General features: G+C 34.8%; 1 pseudogene; it reads left to right on the forward strand.

The window, feature by feature from the left end:
* The first annotated feature begins 3,910 nt into the window (after positions 1-3,910).
* On the forward strand, positions 3,911-4,417 carry LOC105062983 (ADP-ribosylation factor-like protein 5A pseudogene; annotated as a pseudogene).
* The last annotated feature ends 10,934 nt before the right edge of the window (positions 4,418-15,351 follow it).

The raw sequence follows: 15,351 nt of genomic DNA on the forward strand, positions 1-15,351 counted from the left end.
TTGAACAAAACTAAAAACTGGAGGTGATTACATTTTACTAAATTACCCTTTATTTTCAGAAGAATATTTTTAAATAGAGATCTTACTCCTCTCATACATGTAAAATGGAATGCTTTATAAAACCTAAACATAACTTTTCAGAAAAAAATATTTATTGCTACATAGCCAAGTTCCCCCCAAACTTAGTGTTTTAAAAGAGCAAACATTTATTATCTGCCAGGTTCTGTGGGTCAGGAGTCTGGAGGAGACTCTGCTGGAAGATCTCTAACAGAGCTTAAAACAGGGAGGACTTGCCTTCAAGCTCACTCGTGGCGTTTGGCAGACTTTAATAAAACATTAACTTCCCAGCTCACTGGCTCAGTGTTAAGCTGGCTGAAGTTTCTCTCTGGCTATGGTTAGTGATACCGATTCCTGACTACCTGGGCAAAGAATTACTCAGAATATGATAGTTGGATTCCTCCAGAGCAATGGCCAAGAGAGAGAATATGAATGGGACAGGGTGAGAGATGGCAAGTAAAATGGAAGCCAGAGTCTTTTGGTAAACTAAGCTTGAGAGGTGACTTTTTTTTTTTTCCATGAACTGATATTTAAAAAAAATTATTTTAATTGAAATATAGTCAGTTTACAATGTGTCAATTTCTGGTGCACAGCATAATAGTTAAGTCATACATATACATGTATTTGTTTTCATAGTCTTTTTCATTATAGGTTACTACAAGATTTTGAATATACTTCCCTGTGCTCTACAGAAGAAATTTGTTTTTTTAATCTATTCTATATATAGTAGTTAGTATTTGCAAATCTCAAACCCCTAATTTATCCCTTCCCACCCCCATAGGTTTGCTTTCTATGTCTCTGAGTCTGTGTGTGTTTTGTAGATAAGTTCATTAGTGTCTTTTTTATTTTTTTATTTTCAAATTCCACATATGAGTGGTATCATATGGTATTTTTCTTTCTCTTTCTGGCTTACTTCACTTAGAATTATGATCTCCAGATCCATCCACATTACTACAAATGGCATTATTTTATTTTTTGATGGCTGAGTAGTAGTCCACTATGTATATAAAATTATAATGGAATTTTATATACATAAAAATGGAATTATAATTTTATGTATGTGTATCTTTATCCAGTCGTCTGTTGATGGACATTTAGGTTGTTTCCATGTCTTGGCTATTGTATATAGTGCTTCTATGAACAATGGGGTGCATGTATCTTTTTGAATTTGAGTTCCCTCCAAATATATGCCCAGGAGAAGTGACTTTGTATTACATCACTTACGCCGTATGTGGTTTGAAGCAAGTCACTAGTTCTACTCCACATTCGAGGGGGAATTACACTAGGGCATTCATCTCAGAAGGTGGGGACCTTTGGGGCCATTTTAGGGACGGACTGCTTACCTTAACTGAAATGGAGTAAAGCAAGAGATACCCATTCATCCATTTTGCTAAACCCAAATTATTAGCTACAGATCAGTTTTGGAAACGTGAATGATTTAGAAGCCTCTTAGAGGATTTTTCTTCTCCCTGCTTAAGTGTAATTTGCACAACTATGCCTTCTTTAAAGTCATTCTGCTTTCAATATGTAGTATAACTACCCTGGATACCCACCTTTTCCTCCTCTTCTATCAGGTTTCCACCTATGCTTCCCACCGAAAATGTTCAGGAAAAAGACAGACTGCATTAAATCAAGAGCATAGTTATTTCTATTGCCCCAGATGTGATGCATATGGTTGGGGAACTGAGTCCTTTCTTTGAGCTGGATTTAATTAAAAGACCATGAAATCAGAATTAAGATGGGGTTACGTTTTAACAGTACTATGAGACTGTAGGTTAGAACAAGAGAAATCACAACCAGAAATGACTTTCTGGATGTCAGCTGAGTAGCCCCCAGGATTCTTGAAGCTCTTCTAGGATGCTATTTCTTGGCCTGCTTATATGCATTGAAAAAATGGTCAAAACGTGTCAAAAACATTTATACCTGCTCTCCGTTTTGCACACGAACAGTGGTAAAGTTGGAAGCTGGCAGAATTTGAACATTAATATACAGTTCTGTGAGTTTCAGGTGCTATATATGAGTTTTCCTCACCTTTGTACATGACTCTGTGGCAAATAATTGTCAGTCCATCATGGAAAGGGGAAGATTTACTGGCCTTATAATTTGTTGTATCGTCTACGTTTCTGTTCCAGTGTTCAAACAGAGCTCTTGTCACTGGTATCTGGTCTGGGAATGTCAAGAACATTCTGGGCCCTGTTATATATGTATTTAACTAACCTGGCTTTGTGTCTTTTTTTAATTCTTATTTTTTATTGAAGTGTAGTCAATTTACAATGTTAGTTTCAGGTGTATAGCAAAGTGGTTCAGCTATACATATACATACATATACGTATATTTTCAGATTCTTTTCCATTATAGCTCATTACAAGAAACTGAATATACCTATAGAGTAGGTCCTTACTGCTGATCTATTTTATGCAGTGGTGTGTATCTATTAATCCCAAACTCCTAATCTATCCCTCCCCGCTTACCCCACCCTGCCCCCTCACCCCCGGTAACCAGTTAGTTTTCTCTGTCCATGAGTCTATTTCTGGTTTGTAAATGAAATTTGTACCTTTTTTTAGATTCCACATATAAGTGACATCATATATTTGTCCTTCTCTGTCTGACTTACTTCACTTAGTATAATGTTCTCTAGGTTCATCCATGTTGCTGCAAATGGTATTATTTTATTTTTTTATGGCTGAGTAGTATTCTATTGTATCTAGATACCACAACTTCTCTAGTCCTTTGTCAATGGACATTTAGGTTGTTCCCATGTCTTGGCTATTGTAAATAGGGCTGCTATGAACGTTGAGGGTGCATGGGTCATCAAATTAAGAGTTTCCTCGGAATTTGGCTTTGTGTCTTAATCTGGCTCTGCAGATAGAGTAACTCAGGGATGGCCTCATCCTTAGCTTATGTACCAACCCCATTAAAATTATTAACTGACTCTACTCCTTTGATTCTGGAAGTGGCAAAAATATAATGCTGAGGCTAGTATTTTCTTTAAACAAATACAGGCCCATTTTGTAGTCCACCCCTTTTTCAGAAGCCGTCACTTTAGCATATGTATATGCTTTCAGGATGGTTCTACACATTCACAAAAAGCTATGTCTAACCAACTGTCTAACCAACCCATTGGGTCTCATGTATCTTATTTATGTGGCCACCTGGCATCATAATATGCATTTTGTATTATAAATTATTTTATTTGCTTAGTAATATCTGAAGTAACTTTTTATGGCAGTGTATATAGCTATTATGTTATAACCCACTTTACTAGCTGTGTGGCATTCTATTTAATAGCTGTATAGTGTAACTGAACTGTGCTTAATCCAACCCATCTGATACTGATGAACACTTACATTGTCACCAACTTTTCCTTACTAAACAATGCTACTGAAAATTCTATCTGTATCTTTGCCTGCTTATGAAGTTTTAGTATGACAAATTCCTTTGGAGTCAAATGATACATGTGTTATAAATTTTTATAGGGATTGTCAAATTGTCAGTGAGCTACAAGAGGACAAAAGATAGATAACGATATCAAGAAAACAATGAATGAATGAAGCAAGAATTTTAACAATGAGATAGAAATCAAAAAAGAACCAAACAAATTGTGGGCCTGAAGAATACAATAGAAATTAAAAATTAAATAGAAAGCTTCAGCAGCAGACTTAATTAATGAATTTTAAGACAAGTCACTTGAGCTAGAGGAGGATGGTGGTCCATGAGGCTCATTGCAGACAACATGGTGGTCACGTTGGCAATCCAGAAGAGTGCCCCAGCACATCTTTCGCCTCCCCTTCAGCCTGAAATGGGGGTGTCCAGGTCACCCAGTTGGCTGCAGAGAGGGGTCAGCTGCCCAAGAATGGGAATTCTCTTCAACAGGATATAGAGACTGTCACCAGGAGCACAAAGTTATTGGGGCAGATGACGCAGGGAAAACGGTACCATCTTTTACCAATTTTCTGTGCCTAAAATTGTACATACATCCCCTACCCCCTACAATAGGGAGTAATGTAGAAGAGATAGTGATTAATAATACATGTTTCCTAATGTGGGATACTGGTGGTCAAGAATCCTTTCATTCTTCTGGGAACATTTACTATTCTAACACAGAGTTGCTAATAGTTGTTGTGGACAGTACAGACCAAGAATTTCTGTAATTAGAGAACCCTGTAATGTGTTAGCACATGGAAAGCTGGAGTGCTAATTTTTGCTAATAAGATGTATGACTGTAGAAGAAATGTGCCAGTTTGGGGAATTAACTTTTATTAGAGATCACCAGTGACATAAGCAGGCATGTTGCACTCTTACTGGTGAGAGACTATGCTAAGGACCTGACTGGGTGATTTCACAATTGAAGATCAGATGATCTCTACTGACCTCTTCTCATAGACTGTGTAAATGAAGTGTTTGACTTTACCTGAAAGATGTAAAAATTAATGGTTTAGATATAGATATAATAAACTAATTTTTCTTCTTATACAAAAAAGTTATAGACCACCTATTTGAAAACAAACATGAACTCTCACCTTCCAATCTGCTTTCTCATCAGCTCCTTCCAAAGCAAGGTCCTAAAGCTGATTGATCTTTTTCTCATCATCAGTCCTCTCAGGACATTATGTAGCCTATGCTTGGAAGAGAGAGGAAGACATTTTTAATTTTAACTTTAAGAGCTTAATTATCAGTATAACCCTCCCTAGTTCAATGTTGCCCTCATCCTGTTCCATTTAATCAAAAGACAAATCAGCACAGATATTCAGTTTCTGATATTTTAAAATGATATTACTTAGAAAAAGTATATTGTGTAAGGTTGTGTATGTAGTGTGTATATACCTCAAGTTCAAGTTAATGGCTTTGATTTATGTTCTAAAGAAAAGCAAATTATACAAGTTAACACTATTCTTAGTGATAACCATAATTAGATGAGTATGGGTATTGATTTTAAGTGCCATTTTGTATTTTTCCCCTCTGAGCTTCTATTAAAATAATAAAGAAAAAAAAATCTTGACATTGTATACCTATTGCTTTGTTGATTAAATCACATGCAAATATGTAATCCGCCTACTTGGACTATCTATCAAGTTCTTAGCTTAGTATTACTAATGGGCAGAACTGCACTTTGAGCAATTATCAAACTGTTACCTTTATTGGACTTTATGCCATCTAAATTACTAAATAGGCTGACTGACTAATGGATTAAGTTTATCGTTAATTGTATTAAAATTATCATTTTTTTAGCATTAATTAAAAGCTATTGTGTGAAACATGTCTACCCAGAGAAGTATTACCCTATAAATACCATCCAATAATTTAGCTAGAGTCTTCTTAGGTATTAAATTACATGTCAACCATTTAAAGTGACTTTGAGATTAAAAGTAAAACATTTGCTAAGCAACAGATACTTTAATTTGAAAACTTCTTATTTCCTAGGAGTTGGAAGAGTTTGGCAATTATAAAATACAATTTTTAATGCTTTTAAGAATTTGGCTTAAAAGCTGATCAACATGATGTATCATTTTTAGTTAGAAGTAATGTGTCCCAAAATACCTTTCATGTTTGCTTAGGGTATTTTCTGTCCAAGTTGAAGGTGTTTCTATTGCAACTGTAAACAAACATCCTAAATGTGTTAAACAGAGTACCCAAGAATATCTTTTATCTCTCATTCCCCGAAAACCTGAAAGTTAATCCAAACTGGCATGTTGTAGAATATTGAGGAAAAAAACTACTTTAAATACCAGTGTTTTTAGATTTCATGAAGATTTTGATGAGGAATAATAGTACATACTATAAGCATTGACAGACCTTTGAAAGTTCCTTTCTATGAAATATAAACTACCAATATCAAAATCCAAGGCAACCATGGGAGATCAATGTTTAACACTGAATGTTTTGTGTTTTATACTTATGATTGTCAAAATGCAAGTATAACAATTTAATACTTGTCAACACTTTTACAGAAGTAAATCTTAAATTACTAAGCTTTAAAGAGAAGCCATTTGAAATTACACAGTCAGAAGAACAAAAAGGAAAAATAATGAAAAAGAGGAAAAGTACTGACAAGATTTATGGGACACTATCAAAAGAAAGAAAAAAAAAACCCCATGAATTATGGGAGTCCCAGCAGAGGAGAGAGAAAAAGACAGAAAACTTATTTAAAGAAATAATGACTAAAAACTTCCCAAGACTTGGGAGGGAAATGGACATCAAGTAACATGAAGCTCTAAGGATTACAAAGAGGGTCAGTCCAAAGAAGAGTACACTCAGATGCAATGTTCAAGGACTAACTATTAAAGCAGCAAAGTAAAATGGGGTTGCATCTAACTAAAAGCTTTTGCTCAGCAAAAGAAACAATCAATGTAGTGAAAAGGCAACTTAGAGAATGTGAGAAAATGTCTGTATACCATATATCAATCAGATAAGGGATTACTATCCAAAATATATAAGGAACTTATACAACTCAGCAGCAAAAATCCAAATAACCTGATTTTTAAAATGAACAAATGACCTGCATGGACATTTCTCCAAAGCAGACTTACAAATGGCCAAGAGGTAAATGAAAAGATGCTCAGCATCACTAACCAGGGAAATGCAAATCAAAACTGCCATGTGATATCACCTCACACCTGTGAATACATCTTTTATCAAAAAGCCAAAAGATGACAAGTGTTGGCAAGGATATGGAGAAAAGGGTACTTTCGTACACTCTTGGTGGGGCTATAAATTGGTACAGCCATTATAGAAAACAGAATAGAGATTCCTCAAAAAATTAAAAACAACTATAGTACGATCTAGCAATTCTACTACTGAGTATATGTCCAAACTAAATGAAGTCAGTATGTCAAAGAGATTTGCACTCTCATGTTCATTGCAGCAGTATTCACAGGAGCCAGGATATGGAAACAACCTTAAGTGTCCACTTATGGATGAATGGGTAAAGAAAATGTGAGATAGATACACACGAAACACAATCTTACTTAAAACTCCTAAACAGAGTAGAATGTTGGTCACCTGGGGTTGGGTGAAGAAGGAAATGGAGAGATATTGGTCCAGGGTTACAAAGTTTCAGTTATACAACATAAGTTCTGGAGATCTAGCATACAGCAGTGTGTGACCGGTTAACAAGACTGTATTTTATACTTGAAATTTGCTGAGAGTAGATCTGTGTTCTTGCCACAAATTAAGAGAAGAAAATGGTGACTGTGAAGTTGCAGATGTGTTAATTAGCTTGACTGTGATCATTTCACAATTAAAACATCAACTTGTGCACTTTAAATATATTCAACTTTTGTTAATTATACCTCAAAGCTGGAAAAAGATTAAAGAGAGGCAGTGGTGTATAGTGGTTAGGGGCACCAGCAGTTTTACAACTGGTGTCAGGCAGCACCTTGTTCACATGCTAGCCCCTCTACTAACTAGCTCTGTAAATTTGTGCAAGTTAATAAATCTCCGTGAGCCTCACTTTCCTCTGCTTATGTAATGGCGGCAGTAATAATACCACCTATATTGCATAAAGATTCTTAAAATATTTAGCAGTGTCTGGTCCACATTAAGTATTTATTACTTTTATTATAGAGCCTTAACTGAATGACAAATGAAATGAACTGCTTGAGTTTTTAATCATGGTCTGGTAGGAGTCTGCTTTATTGATCCAAGTATGTAAAGTCGGTGTTTTATGAACCTGACCCTAGCCATGCCCCTTACTGTATTGGATACCTCTCCAATATATATCTTATATCTATATTCTGACTCTTGACCCTATTGTCTTGTCTACGCTTTAAAGTCATTTCACATTCTCAAAGAGCAGTAATTTAACAAATGTAGATGGATTTTTTTTTTTACTTTGCTGATCTGTTTTATTATGGCTTATTGACATATAAATGTTTAATAACCAGCTACCTAGAAAAATGCATGCATCTATGTACATGATTATATATTTTACTAACAAAAAGTATGTATAGCAGACAATTTAAAAATACTAAAATATACCCTTTATCATGAATTCCATATAATGAATTGATTTGCACTGAATGCTATCATTGTTTTTGGTAAATTTCTGTATTCATAGCCAACCTGTGATGGTAACTAACAAAAATATCAGTCAACACTTGTGCCAGAACTATACTCATTTGCTTCTATTGATTAATAAGATGAAAGTGAAAGGGGTCAGAACATAGCATGTTTGTCAGTGATGTATGTGAGTGACTTTTCTGCTGAGGTACATAATAGTTTTCGAATACTGAAATAATAGTCCTTCGGGTTTTTTTGTGCTGTTCACAGGATAATGATCTCAGATCTATTTTTAAAGTTTAATCAGCATTACGATTTTCTCATGTTTTTCCCTAGACAATCAATAACAACAAAAATGAATAAATCAAGCCCTTATTTGTAGCACTTACCAATTTCTGTCGTGTAAATACTCCCTTCATGTTCAATTTCTAGTGACCAACATGGTATCACTGAAAAGAGAATTGAGAAGAGATGTGTAGCAGTAAACATATCTGTGTGGTGGAAATATTAATTATAATGATCAATATAAATAATCTCATGTATAGAAAATAGTACACTATAGTTAAATAAGAAGTGGTGAGTTTTTTCCTTTGATTTGAATATAATTTACCTAAATTTACATAACTCACTTTCTTAATGGCTGGGTTTAACAGTAGTTTGCAGAATTTTTGAACATGTAACAATTGACCCTTAATAGCCATCTCAAGCATAACACTGTTACAAATGTTGTAATATTTCTCTTCAGTTTTTATAAAAGCCTTCCAACTCCTCTTCTCCCTCTGGCCACTTCCAACTATAGCTCTGTTTTCTATTTTTCTTAGCCAAAAATCTTTAAAAATGTCTTATTCACTGTCCCCATTGACCCATTACAATTGCGCTTTCTGCCCCATTCCTCTGTAAAGACAGATCTGGCTACAATTACCAGTGTCTCTAAATTAAATAGACTTTACTATTCTCATTTTGTTTGACCTCTTAGCAGCAATGGTTACTGTTGACAAACTACCTGATCCTTCTTGAAACTGTCTTTTCCCTTAGGTTCTGCAATACTTTTCTTTGTATTTCATCTTCGTCTACCCAACTGTTATATGTTGTAGTTAATAACATTGTTCCTATACCCACTGGCTTCTTATTCTATAAACCTTCCCATGATTTTAATTACCACACATACTCAGATGACTAAATACATACTGTTTTGTATATGTATACATCGCCACAATCAAGATAATGAACATATCCGTTAACCCCTAAAGTTTCCTGGTATCCACTGGCAATCTCTCCTTCTAGTCCACCCCACCACTCTCCCCCAACCACTAATCTGCTTCCTGTCACTGGAGATTACTTTGCATTTTAATCAAGCTTTATATATAAATAGGATTCTACAGCATATAGTCTTTATTTTCTGGCTTTTTTCACTTAGCTTAATTATTTTAAGATTCATCTATGTTGTTGCTTATATTAAGAATTTATTTTCATTGCAGAGTAGTATTCCATTATATGGATACATTAAACTGGAAACAACCCAACTATCTTACTGATATAAGGGGATGAATGAACAAATTTAAGATCATTACCAGTAGAGCTGCTATGACATTTATGTACAAATCTTTGTGTGGACATATGTTTTCATTTCTGTTGAGTAAATACCTAGGAAAGCAAAGGCTGATTTATACAGCAGGCAGGTATATTTTGAACATTATAATAAATTGCTGTTTTCAAAGTGGTTGTATAACTTTGTATTCTACCAGCAGTGTATTTGATTTCTGCAGCCTTACTAATGCTTGGGTATTTTCTTTCTCTCTCTCTCTTTTTTTTTTTTACTTTTAGCCTTTCCAGTGGGTATGTAGCAGTATCTTATTATGGTTTTAATAGGTAGTTTATCAATGGCTAATGATACTGAGCATAATTATTTGTTATCTGAGTTTCTTTTGTTACCATTTCAAATATTTTGCCCATCTTAAACTCAGTGGTTTCCATTCTAACGATTAAGTTGTAGAAGTAAGTGTTTTTAGATATTTTAGATAGATAGAAGTTCTTTGTTAGATATTTGCTTTACAAATATTTTCTCTCAGTCCATGGCTCATCTTTTCATATCTGTATCATTGCCTTTTTAAGACATGCTTTTGATGAACTGTAATTTACTGAGTATCTTCTTTATTAATTTGTTCTTCTTTGTTATTTTTAAGAAATCTTTGTTCAAACCAAGGTTGCTAAGATTATCTCCTGTTTACCTGTTTACTTATAAAAGTTGGATAATTTTCATTTCTCTAGTTGGGTTGTGATACATTTTCTGTTTATTCTTGTATATGGAGTGATTCAGGTTGAGATTGTTTTTCTTTTCTTGCATGTCTAATTTTTCCAGCACCATTTGCTCAAAAGATCATCTTTTTACCAGGAATTACCTTGGCAAACCTGTCAAAAATCAATTGACTATATATGAATGAATCTACACGTGGAATCTCTTCTATTCCACTGATCTATACATCCATAAACTCTATACTGCCCTGATTATTGTATCTTTATTTTTTTCAGCTTTACTGAGATAATTTTACAGATAACATTGTGTAAGTTTAGGGTGTTCAATGTGTCGGTTTGATACTTGCATATTGCAAAATGATTACTACTGTAGCATTAGCTAATGCCTCTATCACATCACAGAATTACTGTTTCTTTTTTGTGGTGAGAACATTTAAGCTCTAGAATGTCATAAAGTCAGGGAGTAAGTCCTCCAGCTTTCTTCTTTTTTTCCCAAATTGTGTATATATTATATATTAATATGTGAGTAAAGGGGCACACTCAAGCAATTATCAAAATAATTCTGATATCCTCAATGGATTTCATTTTCTACTTTATTTTCCAAATGTAGAGATGGAGAGTGAAAGTTATGTAAGCCCAAAAAATGGCACATAAAAGCCTCCTTCTGGAGGTACTCAATTTTAATTGCACTTGGCCAAGATTGATGAAGTTTAGCCAGGGCATTTATCTGCCAAGAAGATTTTGTGACATAAATTCATGGCTTGAAAGGGCTACCTAGAGGAAATCCCTCAGCTTCCCTGCCACTATATGATTCTATTTTATTAATTTGAGGAGATGAATATCTATGTTGCACAATACCCTTAACATTCAAGTTGCTTCCATATTGAGAATAGTTATGTCCATACAAACATAAAAGCAACCAGCTACAATTTGAATAATTCATTCAATCAAGTAAGTGGATTTTTTTTTTTATGACATCAAATGACCAGTTTGACTTTCACTGAATGGACTGGTTGGTTGACACTTTGAGGAGCATTAACTTGTCATCATCATCATTACCATGAAATAGCATTTATTAAGCATCCACAGTTCCAAAGGATATAAAGTTAGCCAAATAATCGTAGACTCTGCCCTTTAGGAGTTTATGATCTGGAAACTCAACACATCCAGATGAGCTGCATGCCATTTAGCAGAGTGCTGCTGTAGGACGTTGAGAAATGCTACTAAGTGGCTATGAAAGATCAGTTTTCTTCACAAAGTGCCACATTGTGGACTACAAAGTAGAGTAGTGCACATGTTAGGTGGGTGTAAGTGATCTTCTCACTTGAGATGGTGTTATTTGGGCCAAATTTGAACTAGAGATATCCTCTCCCTTCAAAAGATTGAAGCAGCACTTTAGAGAGACAAAATGCCATGTCTGAGCTTATCAAAAGCACATTAGTCCTTCAGGACTCTGGAAGCGAGTAATGATGGTGGGGGATGCAGCAGGGAAAATGGTATTTTTGGCATCAGAATAACTTCGCTCTATTCCAGCTTAGTGCCTCATGGGTGGCCACTGGGCAATTTATTTAACTTTTCTGCATCATAGTTTAGTTACTCACCTGTAAAATAAATTTGAAAATTGTGCAGAGATGCTGCAATGAAAAGTGAACCCAAAATGAATTTATACAAGAACAGTCACAATAATGTTTTTTTCTAACTAGGCTGAGAGGTCTGTACTTCTGAAGAAAATTAAGTATTTGTATGAAATGCAGTTCTAATTGCTGCAGAGTGTTTATGGGTTGCAATCATTGTACCTCTTAAAAATTACTTTTTTATAATCCAGTTATTTTGTAACATGGTTCGTTTAGAGCTTATTTTTTTTTCTGTTACAAATATATCTAATCAACAGTTCATCTATTAGAATTCCCCCTTTTTGGAAGAATCACAGAATGTATGATTCAGGAAGCCTATTAGAAAATATGTTTTCATATAAAGAATAGGATCGCATTATGAACCTTTGAGTGTGAACTACTTGCCCAAGGCTGGTAGGAAAGCCAGTGCTAGGATCCAGGTTTCCCGACTCTTTATTTCAGTACTTTTGTTAAGTATTCCTGTCTTACCATCTTTCATTTCTAGAAAGTGTGGCAAAATGGACGCCCACGATAGTAAGCAAATTTTATGAACTCAGAAAGGACAGCTAATATTTGTAGGTGGGCACTAACGTGTGCCAAGCATAGTGATAAGGTTGGGCACATGCTATTTCATACAGTCCTCACAATCCTTGAGGAGGGTGTTAGCCACAGATGAGGAAACAGCATGAGAAAATGTAAGTAACTTAACTTAAAGTCACACTACGAGAAGTAGCTGAGGGAAAGTTCACACTCTAGTCTGTCCAACACAGAAGCCCATCATCTTTCCTCTACATCGAACACTCGCTGGGAAAAGTGCCATTACCCTCTTGAAAATTCTTCAGAGCCCAACTATTTGAGTCAGCAGCACTAATCAGAGATGACATTGGGAAGTTCATCTCAGGGTTCTCTATTTCCTCTTCCCATGCTCTTCTTCCATATTTCAGTGATCATGTCAGTTCCTAGACATTAAGCTCTCCTCAAGCTGTTCTTAGTATCCTTTTGGGGCCTGGCATCCTTCGACAATATTTAAAATTACCTTTTTTCATGCTTATTCCCTGTGTCTCTATTGCATTATCTTTGCTCATATTTTTCTCCATTTAAACTCGTCATTGCCTAATTAACTTCAATATTTATTTGAAATAATAATGATTTTACACTATGCGGAAGTGATAGGGGCTTACTGTATGTTTTTCTTCCAGGCATTATTCCATTTGATGTGTCACCTTTTCCATATCTATAAGAAAGAACTGGGCCCTCTTAGTCTAGTTTCAGTGCTTCAAATTCAAACTATGACTAAAAAGGAAAAAAAAAAAAAATCAACACAAGCTGAATGAATTTAGGAACAAACAGCCTAAGAGCAATCTATTTATTTGATGTTCACAAGGGAAAATTATGGGTAGTTTGCAATGCCTATTATTTAAACTCTTGGTAATGTTGTTTACATTAAATAATGAATATAAAATGCTTAGCACTTATATAAATGGTCAAAAAGGGTTAGTTATTATCATATATTGCCTTGGATACTACAGAAAGGTGCAGAAACTAAAGAGCATATGATTTAGTTTGGAGTGAGGAAAGGTCCACTTAGGTTTTAGAGTTGTTTTCTAAGTTAATAGCTATTTAGAGATTGACTCTGTGTGTGAGGGAGGGGAGGAGACCACCTAATTATGCAGATACACTATAGAAGTTCTAGATTGACTTATATAATAAACTGGTATGATCTCAATTTTTCCTTTCTATTTGGGAGAAGTTGGTAAAAAGTATTCTTACTAATGATATAATAACTAAATCCTGAGGTCCTTAATTGTCAAAGATCAATTTTTTTTCCAGGTAGATATGTATGAAAAAAAAAAATCATTGCTTGTCTCCAATGAAACATGTTTAAATGTAAGGAGGAAACCTGCACATTTGCATGCTCTGATTACTCATAATAGGAGAGAATCCTGTATATTTTAATATATAATTAAATTCAGTAAATAACACAGCAAATAAAAATGGATTGTTCATTCTCATTCTGATGAAAAACAGTTTCTAAAAATATCCAGGATTGAATCTACCTTGAGACATGTAATGAAAGCTTTTATTTGGCCTTAAAATCATTGATATGATTTGGCTGTCAGGCAGGTATGTGAATATAGGCTATGTTTCTGGCCAGGGCAGTGTCTGCTTTGCCTGAACAGACTCCTCTGCTGTCACTGTGTATTTATAGAAATAATAATGCAGAACAGAGTAGGCATATCTGCAGGGCAAAACATTGTTTTATCTCAATTGTAGGGTTGGATGTGAACCTGGGAGTAGCAAGCTACCTTTTCCCATCATCTACTTTTGAAAAATTACTCTTTGCATTTGTTTTAACTGTTATAAATCTATCGCTTCTATTCCTTTCTTGAAAGGTACTACCATGTTATCTCATATTTAGCTGAGTAAGTTACTTGTTCCACCCCTTGAGGGAGTTTCACTACTTACAAAGCTCAGAATTTAATGAAATTAGACTTCAGAGAAGGGATAATACAAAATGTTAGCTTTCTTTTTGTAAATACTTGATGTATTACCCGAGAGAAAACTAGAAAAACATAGGAGGTCTCTGAGAAAATTTGGCATTGTATGTAGCCATTTTTATACAGTGACTCTGACAAATAGGCATGTCCCACTCTTAAATGCTAAATATATATTACTAAACATAGCGATCAGACAAAACAGTGATTTGGGAAAGCTCCTGATTAAATTTTCAGAGAGTTTTGTTATTCAGTGATTCAAATTAGTGGTGTACTCTGAAAATCTTTTGGGGGGAATAAAATTGCAGATAATCTAACTATCTTCAGCTAATCAGATCCTTTAGCATGATTTTGAGACATGTTTGATGATGTGTTAATCTATATGAAAATGATGAGCTAGTAACTTGAAACAGGGTCTGGGGAGTCCATAGAATTCAAAATATGGGCTTGATCACAAGCTGGCCTCAGTCAGTCTAACCAATAAGCATTTACCAAAGTACTCGGGTTTGGGAAAGGGCATTGTATAAGACACAGTGGGGTCTGTATGACTGTGTCTTTAAATGTGTGTGTCTCGTGGGATGATGGAGGAATGGATATTATTTTCAGTATAAAAGAAACTAAACACTATCATTTCTATAAGAAATATCTCCCATTCAGCCTTTCCCTCGTCCCTTACTTCCAGGATCATGCTGCTTTTAACACAACAAATAGAGAAGTAGGAGACAGACTGGCTAGTCATGGTTAAAAAGCTTTCTATTGATGCTAATAAGTTAATGAACAGACAAAAGGGCTTTCTGGGCCATCCCCTTCATGCAAGGCAAACAAAAAAGACATTATAAAAAAACAATGAAAAATAACCCATGATTTCAATCATTTTTTTTTTCTTCTGACTGGTCTTTTTGTCTCAAAGAACTGTGTCAAATCTCGCCTCCTTT

Source organism: Camelus bactrianus, chromosome X, assembly GCF_048773025.1.
Source record: "Camelus bactrianus isolate YW-2024 breed Bactrian camel chromosome X, ASM4877302v1, whole genome shotgun sequence".
NCBI lineage: Eukaryota > Metazoa > Chordata > Mammalia > Artiodactyla > Camelidae > Camelus > Camelus bactrianus.